Genomic DNA, 9,011 nt, shown 5'->3' on the forward strand with positions numbered 1-9,011 from the left:
AATCTGTAAATTTTCTATTCTATGCACAATGTGCTACAAATTCTTACACTTATATTCTAATTTTACGTAGCTAGACAAGGTGATCATTGTAGGTCTCTTCCAACTGAAATATTCTATTCCATACACCTCCTTGAGATAGCAGAAGTCTTTTCTTGTTCTATTACATTGTGTGCTCAATTGAAACTTGAATCTTTTTATGACACTGGAGAATCATACGAGATTCTTTAAAAAACATTAAAGCTACAGAAAAGATAAAAATCACCATTTCTATCCTAAATCTTTTACCACGAATTTTACCAATAGTATTTTAAAATACTTTCTTACACTACTTAATTAGTTTTTGAAAATTATTGGAACTGTAGTTCTGAGTGAGTTTCCTTCTGTTGTAACACTGGAGATACAGGTAAATGCCAGAACACCAGCATATGCTTTAAAACAGAAGAACATTCAAAATTTTTAAGCACTGCTTTTATCCTATTAGTTTTGAAAATTATAAAGGTCAACCAAAAAACTAAACTGGCTGCAAAGCAATGCTTTTACAGTAATTCCCAGGCAGCACACATTGTCTTCCTTTCACATTTAAATGGCATTTAAATACTCCTACAGCTACCCTCATCCTGAAGGTAGAGCCCTGAGACTGCATTTGAGTCTTCACACATGCTGGCATTTGGGGAGCTTTCCTACTCAAAACCACATGAGAAGCAATTGTTGGGGCCTCCTCCACCTTCTTCAGAACAGCTTTTTCAACTGTGTTGAACATTTTCTACTAAATAATTGGAATTTGGTTGGAATAAAATAAAAAAATGTCATAGACCAATAATAAGGACAAAAGTCAGGAAACCTTCAGGAAGGGACAAAATGCCCCAATATCTTTGAAATTGAACACTAAATATTTTACACTTAGCAAAGAAAGGAAAATCTATTGAAAACAATGGAGGAAATTGCTAGGTAATGAAATACTGTGAATTCTTATGTATGATAAATCCAGGCTGAACGGCTGTCATGGTTTCTTTTCTGTATAAAATAGAAAAAGCAGTAAGACATAATTAGTGCTGAAATGCAAAATCATACAACTGGATTACAGTGTCTTGAAAAAAACCACATGATTATAAAACATGGTGGGAGATAAAAAGACCCTGTAAAATGTGCTGGAGGTACCAGCCAGGCTGTATGATCACTCATGAAGAAACCTCAACCTACAGAGAGGTAGGAAGAGTTTTGAGAGGAATCACAGCTCTAGGAATTTAAAGCAAATTTTATTCTTGTGACATTGGACAGGATTTCACTGCCACTTCAAAATATAATTTTTCAACAGGAAATCAAAACAAGAGTATTTTGAAAAAGAAATGCTGTGCTAAATGAAGTCTAATTTCTCTCTTATGTGCTTTACTTCAGTGAGTATATTGAAATACTCTGTACTTAGGATGTGAATAATTATTTGCTGAATTGTGTCCAAGCTGGTTTCTTACCTGAACTAAGTCAGATAAAGTAGACGTGGGAAGCTCAAACTCAAGAACAGCAAATTTTTTTTCATTTTCCTTCCTTAATTTCAGACATCACACCTTGTTCAGTTTACACCCCTGGCAGTCTGCTAAATCATTCTTCTTCAGAACAAAAATAGCATAACAGCATAAATTCCACTTTACACAGAAGTGAGAACAGAAAGTATTCAGTTTAGCAGGCACTTCAAGTGAAATATTTCCCCTCCTACCAGGCATTACCTCTCTGTTCCAGCTGTATTTTTCTATCTTACTGTATACTCCTCTGGTGGAATCTTGTTACCTTGCTAGGAAAACATAAAATGAAGTTAGCAACTGGCCAACAGTGAATCACAGCTGGTAGTGACTGCAGCTCTAAAGATGGCACCATTACTTGTCCATGCAAGAGACAGGACACAGGAAATGGCCTTAAGCCAGGGGAAGTTTGGATTGGATATAAGGAAAAATATCTTAGCAGAAGGGTGAAGGTTTGTTCAAGCTTTGGAGGCTGCCCAGGGATAAGTCATTGAGCATCCATCCCTGGGGGTGTGTAAAAACCATGTAAACAAGGCATTTAGAGTCATGGTTTAGAGGTGGATTAGATGGTGTTGGGTTAATTGTTGTACTTGATGATGTTAAGGGCACTTTCCGACCTAAATAATTCTGATTCTATGAAAAATCAAATGTTTTGTGCTATGCATCTATCTTTTATAAGCTTTCCTAATTTAGTCTTGACCTCAAATAGAATTTTGCACTGTAACACACATTATATCTTGCTGCTATATTGTATTGCCATCTTTAAGTGAATGCTAACCAGCAAACACACATGTGAGTATTTAAGGGCAAAGGTGGCACTTGTTCCAGAAGGTTTCTGCTTCTGAGTGTAACTGTGCTGCAATGTTGTCACCAAGTTAGTAAGACTTAACCTTTTTTTCCTGTTCTAACAGTTACTAACAAAATATTGGAGAGTTTTTAAATGGAAAATTAGAGTAAAAATTTCAAGATCTGTCTTCTCTAATAGATTAATCTTCTATGCTAGAACCTGTCCATAAAATTTTCAATTAAAGCTACTCCTTTTCACTTTTAACCCATACACCAACGGGTCAAGAGCACTAAATAATCCCTGATGTCATCAAGAGTGAAAGAGATCAGACACTTCACAGGGGGCTCAAACAGAATGTGGCAACAGCACCTTGCGGGGATCCATCACCTTGTGCAGAATTAGCCAGGACTGGCCATGTTGGGTGTTGAGCTGTGGGAGACCCTTCAGGCTCATTCCTGGTACGGATTCCTGAGGCCAGAAGAACTCCAGAAGAGAACATGACACAGCCCCAGCCCAGGTTTAAACTGTTCAGGAGGCAGATGTTGGCCATGTGCCTTTCTCTCTGAGCCAATGGATGTCATGGCCATACAGAATGGAATTTCACATTGAGGAATCTCTGTGAGGCAGTTGAGCCAACCACCTGAAAGTCCACAGTTTGACCAAGCTAGGGCATGAATTTGAGGTCTCCAGGCAAGCATTCTGAGTCAGGTGTTTCATAATGTGCAGTTTCACTCTCAGTCTGAAAAAGAATCAACAAAACTGGTATTGAAAAAATGCCTTCCATAAATGAGAATTTTGTTGGAAAAAAATTAAGCATTTTCCAGTTAATTACACTGTGAACTAGTCTTACTTTCTCTCTGGCAGATATCCCTAAGAAATGGCTTACAAAGGAGAAAAATGTTGATTAGCCATGTTCTACCTCAGTCTGATTTAGCATAACACTGCAGTATTTTCCTGTGTCTTTTATGTTCCCAATCACTTGATTACAGAGTTGCATCATTGCTGAACTCTGGGCCATAAAAAATAAAGGAACACAATGACAGTCAGCCAAAACAACACAAACAGCTGCTTGTCTAGACATATTAGTAGTGTCCTGAAACCTTTGCAGCCTGGTGATATAAGCTAAAAAAATTTGCACCACTATTCTTGAAATGTCTTATTGTGATTATGTAAATCCAAAACTCATTTATTTTCACTGGAAAACATAAAAATACAGGCAAAGGAAATGGTGAATCATTTCATCCTTGGTTCCTAATAAACAGTATGATTCAAAGGGAGGTATCTGCAAGCTTTCTACTCTAGTGAAAGTCTCCTGTGACCTGCATATTCTATAACATGAAGGGACAAATTAATAACAGTGTTACAATATAATTGTTTTCTTTCAGTTATATGTGCTTACTTTGCTGTGGCGATTATTTGTTTATAAGCCATTAACTTATTTGTAAAATCTATTTGATGTTCCACCTCTGATTTAATTAGTAGAAGACAGTCCCTTTGCAATTAACAATACAGGTTAACTTTTTATAAAATTCCCAGTAGAATTTGACATTTCATTTCTTAGGGTTTTTTTACATCCACTTCTCATTATAAATAGATGGCTTTGTTCAATTAAAATGTGCCCAGAAACTCCACAAAACATCACCACCAATAAAAAAAGGTATCAGTAGTTCCCACATAATCACTCTAAGTTCCTGAGTTCCTGGTTCCTGGTTCCTCAAATTCTGAAGGAATTAAAAACCCAGGTAAATGATTAATGGGCTCTGGCTAGTCCTAGCCATAAAAGACATTAACATCTGCAGTTAAAACAAGGACATTCTGGAATAACAGGCCAGAATTTTGGGTGCTTCACTTCCCTCCAACTTGCTTTTGTGACTTTTCAAAGTTACATGGAGTGGTCAGTGATCCAGCCTGCAATTTTTCTGGATTCAGCTACATTGCATGTTTTAAAAAACTGAGCACCTTGGAAAAAATGGGCACCCTTTAAAGACAAACCCTCACACCAGATGTCTGAAGTTTCAAGAGCATTTAATGGTTAGAGATATTTCTACTTTTTTGGCTGCTCAGAAGGGGCTGAGAGGTAGGCAAGATGAAGAGGGAGATCAGAATTTGACCCTCTGTTTCTGTCACTTTAATATTTGGCATTTCTGTGGCCTAAAAAGACTGGGGAAATCATTTAAGAACTAATGAAGAGCTATTTACCTCCTAAATCTTCTTCCCTTGAGTAATGAAATAATTACCCTCCCATAATCATGGAAATATTCAACTTGAATCTTAAATTGAGCTGTTGTGAAAAGTGGTAGTGATGTTCCATAGGTGATCACCATGGTAACGTTTGGAAACCGCACTGTCGTCAGCCAAGAATATCACTCTGCTTTTCCCATAGCCGCACAAGAGACTGGAAATGAACTCTTCCAAGATCCCACATTGAGAAGGGAAAGTGAACATTTATCTGTCTTACCTGCTAGGACACACAAACCCATCAAAATCACAAAACAGCCACTCCTCTCAAAAATCCACTCACCAGCACACTGTCCACGCATTGAATTACTTTGCAATATTATGTTACTGTTTGCTAGTTTTGTTTTGTTTATTCTCTGTACCTTGAGTCAAGACAGACCCCAAAGGAACAACGTGGTAGGACTACAAGGAAAAATCAAAAGATTTTATTTGCATAACTTCAATAATTAGACATCCTACAAATTATTAGAACCTTTTAACTTGGCTCTTTTACAAATAAGCCCTCTACTTCTGCTTGAATCTTTGATTTCTTATGCAATTTGGCTTTCTACACTGGCAATAATAGTCACTGCGCCTGAAGACTGTTCACTTCAGGCTACCCAGTCCAAGTACCCCAAGAAGGAATCTGGCTCCCTACTCAAGGGGCAGCTCAAGGGAAGATCAGTACTAAGAACATTGCTTTTATCAACAGTCACAGAGATACAATGAAGGGCCATACTTTGAATATTCACCCCTTTCAAAAATGGTCCGAGGTTAAAACTTTTCGGATAATGTAAAACACCCAGGGCAGAAGAGATGGGCAATTTTTGCTACACTTTTGCAAACCAAGGGATGAAGCTAATGTGCACTACAAATAAGGACTGGAGGCTCTGTATCAAAAAGCCTGTGAAGGAGTTACACATCTCCCAGCTCTAAGATATCATGATTTTCACTTTGATAGTTGTTTTTCTGCCTTAATGTTGAGTGGTATGAAAGCATAACCATTCAAAGAGGAGATTAAGTATCTGGGATACTAATTTTCCATTAAGCAGGATAGAGAAATTGAAGTGTCAATGATGCTCGAGTACACACTGCTGTGGAGATGGTAGATAAGATGCCCAAACTGCATTGGCAGTTTACAGCTAGGAATGATTCTATGAGTTTTCGCTAAAATGTAAAGTTAATTAAAAACCCAAATCATAAACAAGAAAATTTTCAGAAAGAACTTACGTGTCTAGCAAGTTATAAGGAAGCAGAGGATTACATTCTTCTGTTAAGGATGGTCTCCCTTCTGAAGAATTAATATACCTGAGGAACATTCACAGTCATTGTTCAGGCAGTGTAAGGAAAGCTGCCTTCCAGGCTGCTGCAATAACACAGCAAGCAGCAGGTGAGGTGAGAACAGTCATAAAGGCAACATACCCAGGCTCTGAAAAGATTCTCAATTTCTCTTGAACTCACAAGTGATCTATGGAGTTCATAGTGGATTTCTAAAGGCCTAACCTTTATCTAGTGGTTACTGAATTAAACTATTCTCTGATAATGATGGGATTCATCTCTCCTTACATTAGCTACCTAAAACCTTGGCAGGCATCTAGTGTAAACTGGCTTTCTTTTTAGGCAGTGACAAATGATGCTTGAGCATACAGAAGGTAAGATACCTTTTCTTAAACACCTCTCAGCATTCAGAGGGCAGTCGTCATATCTTCACCCTTCTTTTCCATGGAACAGAGTTTTATACCCTAAACTTACCATCACATCTTCTAAATTCTTAATTACCTAAACAGTTGTTACTATACATCAATCTCAGTCTTAACCAAAGAGCCTGTTCACACCTGCTCACCTATGACATCAAGCCCAGAATGGTACAAATTGGAGTGCTGCAAACTTCTGCCCCATTGAAATGGGAGCAGAGGCCACAAAGGCTTATTCTGTCTGCTTAGCACAGAGGGAGAAGATGCAGATCCTGCAGGAGGAAGTAGAGCTCAAGATCACTTTGACAGATGTGAGGAGGTGCTGAGGCAGAAACACCATGTGGTATTCAAGTGAAAAAAAACCCCACCTGCTTTAGCTAAGTACAGATAAGGACAAATCACAGACTTTTTGACTGCTCCAAAGGCATAGATCAGTGCAGTGTTAGACTTTGAGCAGCACTTCTTTCTTCTGTGGGCAGCAGGGGCATCTGGCTCATACAGGAATGCCTACAGTTCACTCTTGGATACTTCAGAAGCTGTAAGGGGCCTCTTATTCCCAGAGAGCCTGGGATAGCCGTTTCAACAGATGACACACACATCATAGACTATGGTAATGTGAAGGAAGCAGCAGATGTCTTCCCTGGAAGAAGTTCTGAGTCAAATGTACCTTTCACTGACTCCACTGTCCAAGCCATTTTAAATGTGCTTGCCAGTCTGTGGTCAGCCATCCTTCTCAGAAGCTTTCCCACTTTCCTAAACACAGCACTTTTCAGTCCCAGCCCTGCTGGTCTTCTTCCTGTCCCTGGGATCAGATGGATTATCCTCTCATGACCCCTTCCCAGAAGTGTCTGTAACAACCCTGGTTCTGGTCAGGAGACCAGCACCCCAAAAAGTTTGACCTCCTCAGAGCCTGTCAGTAAAACTGTGGAGACAAGAAACAGATCCTTCAAAAGAAGAGTTTCAGGTCTTTGCCAAAGAATACACAACTTAGGAAAATGGATCCAAAGCACAGAAGAGCATTATCTAAATATATTATTACCTCAGCACAACCACATTATTCCAAATGAAGAAGGATCCAACTCATTGCTGCTTTCCCTGGAAGTCACAGCTTATTGTGTATCGTGCCCTCCCTCTCTGCCTGTGCTTGACTGTTCAACTGTCTCACAAAGCCTTATTCTCTTTAATGTAAAGTTAGGATTGAGGAAAAAAAAGTCTAGTTCAAGTCAAGATTTTTTATTTTTAGGTCAGGTAGATGCAAGCCACAAGCATTCACAAATTGATATCTTCTCCACTGTGTGCACCAGAAGCATGAGTGTTGTATTTTAGTGTCTTTCCAGCACTGGGTGTTCTATAAATTCCTCACTTTTCCCATTCTTTCTACATAATCACTAAATTTACATTTTCTAGTATCTAGATAACTTGTCTGCCCCTCAGAAGTTCCTGCAGATAACTGTTAGAGTAATCTGCAGGATAACTGGAGCTCTGAGCTCTAGAGCACTGAGAGTTCACCAACCAACCCATTAAGCACCAAGAGCAAAGGTCACCTGCCCAGCTGGCATGAAAACATTTTATACACGCTATCAAACCTGTGTCTTCCTTATTCTCTCCTGTTGGTGCTGGTGTTAGGCCACCTTATTGCAGCTGACCTTTATCCTGAAATGCAGCAGGAAAGGCCCTTCCACTGTCCCCTCAGCCACTGTCCCCTCTCACGAGCAGCTCCTCTGATTTATTCGCGCGCAGTTTGCCGTGGTGAGCTGACCCAGTTTCCCCTTTGTGCAATCCTCCTTCTCATGTCTGAAGTATGGGAAGTGCTCTTGATTTAGCCAGCTCAGGCTCCCACTGTATTTCCTGTCCTTTCCCCTTGACGGGATAATTTGCACTGTACCCTTAGTAGGCAGTTCCCTTCTTACCTTCTCTCTTAGACCAAACTCTAACAATCCTGCCTCTGCTGAGCACACAGTAAATGTATTTAGACTAAAGTTATTCCAAATAAGGACATCAAGGATCACAAAAACCAGCTCTGTGCTACTATTTTTCATTTCAGACACTTACTGTACTGTTGGATTAACAGATTTTTCACTTCATCCAGGAGTGGCTAAATTTACCTACATTCTTTCACATCTTCTAAAGAGCAGATTTTCCTCCAAAAATTTTAAACTGATTGATATGGAATTGATGAACAATTCAAATAAATACTCACTAGTCATGACCTCCAGTAAAAACATGCAGATACTTACAGGTGAAAGTTGTGCATCTTATTTTTCTTGAGATGCTAGTCTAATGATTCCAGTCTCCCTTTTCTTGGGTATTTTTGCTTCCAACTCATTCAGTCTTTTTCCTAGACATCATTGTGGTCAATATGTAAGCTTTGATAACTGTTGTTTTGGTTCACTGTTCCCAAGTCTTCTATGCACCTGTAAAATTTTTTTTGCATTGGTACACAAATAAAATACAAAGAGCAAGAAATGTGAAATGCTACAAAACTGGAATATAAGTCAGCCTTTCAGACCTGCATCCACTGAGTTCTGGATTTAGGGGTTATTATTGTTTTTGACAATTTTATTCAACTGTTTTTGATGGATTTGCTAAAGTTTGGATTCCCTTCACTTTGAAGTGATCCCAAGCTCTTTACTTGAAGAAAAAACAATTTATTTTTACCAATTATGAAATTGTGTGAATTTTTCAGTACATAATACAATTTAAGAAAAAAAAGGTCTCAAACTGTTAAATAACTAGTGACTTCTTGAGAAAGGGGGATCAAGACATTATAAGCCATACACATTATAGTGAAGGAATAAG

The 9,011-nt window shown here is 38.7% G+C and overlaps 1 long non-coding RNA gene across 1 annotated transcript; it reads right to left on the minus strand.

Annotated features, from left to right (window-relative positions):
* Positions 1-2,980: 2,980 nt before the first annotated feature.
* LOC134423441 (uncharacterized) lies at positions 2,981-8,606 on the minus strand. Its single transcript, XR_010029120.1, has 3 exons — positions 8,450-8,606; positions 5,749-5,884; positions 2,981-3,040 (listed from the first exon to the last, which is right to left on the minus strand). It is a non-coding gene; the product is annotated as an uncharacterized LOC134423441 (long non-coding RNA).
* Positions 8,607-9,011: the final 405 nt, after the last annotated feature.

This window comes from Melospiza melodia, chromosome 12 (genome assembly GCF_035770615.1).
Source record: "Melospiza melodia melodia isolate bMelMel2 chromosome 12, bMelMel2.pri, whole genome shotgun sequence".
In the NCBI taxonomy this organism is placed as follows: Eukaryota; Metazoa; Chordata; class Aves; order Passeriformes; family Passerellidae; genus Melospiza; species Melospiza melodia.